We start from the raw sequence: 710 nt of genomic DNA, 5'->3' as shown, positions 1-710 counted from the left end.
GGATTTCGCAGGAGCGGAAATTGATAGCAAGTGGAAGGATATCACAAAAAACGTCAAATGTGACTTGAGCCAAGCTTGCTTAATCTAATACAATCTATGCGCCAAAGTATCCTCTTTGAGCTAAAATACGTGCAAGATAACCCTGTTTTAGGTTCTTCCAATTTGGAGCCACTTTTTGATAAGCGTACCTTTGTGTTGTTGTTTTTTTGAGGCCTGAATCGGAAATTGCATTCTCAATAAGACTTCGATGGTATTTGACAACTTGCTCTAATGAGCAAATGATCGAGGCATTAGTTGGACGGGATCTCAGCTCTCGAGTACATGGACCTTCTAGAGTGAAAAAGAACGTAATGGTAAGGTTGGACATCAAGGAATGCCAAAAAGCCACTTGAAAGCGGAGAAGACGCAGAGAAGCCTTCTAATTAGGCATGGAATAATTTACGATAAGCAATGAGCTTCGAACACACACGCAAAAAAGAAAAGAAGTTCGAGAATGCCCTTGTGATACAATTGTTCAAATTGTTGGCTAAAATATTAGGAGTTCCATTGTTCAGAAATATGTGTATGAAATTTCGTTTCTATCTGACATGCAGTTTGTTTGTTTCATTGTTAACATCGCATCATATCAAAGACTTCTTGGGGTGACAGACAACTAGGAGACCCTCAAAAACGAGATCTCAAACCCCTGGCCATACAGGTCTCAATGAATG

Source organism: Tigriopus californicus, chromosome 8, assembly GCF_007210705.1.
Source record: "Tigriopus californicus strain San Diego chromosome 8, Tcal_SD_v2.1, whole genome shotgun sequence".
Taxonomy (NCBI): Eukaryota; Metazoa; Arthropoda; class Copepoda; order Harpacticoida; family Harpacticidae; genus Tigriopus; species Tigriopus californicus.
This window is presented reverse-complemented; position numbering follows the sequence as displayed.